The 487-nt window shown below is 45.4% G+C and overlaps 1 non-coding gene across 1 annotated transcript; it reads right to left on the minus strand.

Annotated features, from left to right (window-relative positions):
- Positions 1 to 107, minus strand: LOC141619956 (small nucleolar RNA R71). The gene has a single exon (XR_012531848.1). It is a non-coding gene; the product is annotated as a small nucleolar RNA R71 (small nucleolar RNA).
- Positions 108 to 487: the final 380 nt, after the last annotated feature.

The raw sequence follows: 487 nt of genomic DNA on the forward strand, positions 1-487 counted from the left end.
ATGCTCCGTAATGAGATTCATACATTTCAACAAGAGGATGGGGAGTCTTTGGGTGAGGCTTGGGACCGTTATCAAGACTTGATAGCAAGTTGCCCCCACCATGGAATACCGGAATGGTACATCACTCAAACATTCTTCCAAACTTTGCTACCGAGGACTAAGGAGATGGTAAATGCCTCCGCGGGGGAGGATTTGATCACTTGAGTGATGAAGAGGGCACGACATTGATTAAGAAAATGGTAGATTCGGAAGCAAACTATGGTTCTAGAGGAAACATGCTAAGAAGGAATGAGAAGTTTCCTAAGGAAAACTCCTCCAACTCCGAGACAAATGCCAAGCTCGACTTACTCACAAAACAATTTGAGAAGTTTCAAAGAAATCAAGTGCACCAAGCCGCAACCTCACATGGGGCACCCATGGAGGAAGTGGCTCAAGTCTCAAGTTGTGAACTTTGTGGAGGAAGTGGTCACACATATGACTTGTGTGC

Source organism: Silene latifolia, chromosome 1 (assembly GCF_048544455.1).
Source record: "Silene latifolia isolate original U9 population chromosome 1, ASM4854445v1, whole genome shotgun sequence".
Taxonomy (NCBI): Eukaryota; Viridiplantae; Streptophyta; class Magnoliopsida; order Caryophyllales; family Caryophyllaceae; genus Silene; species Silene latifolia.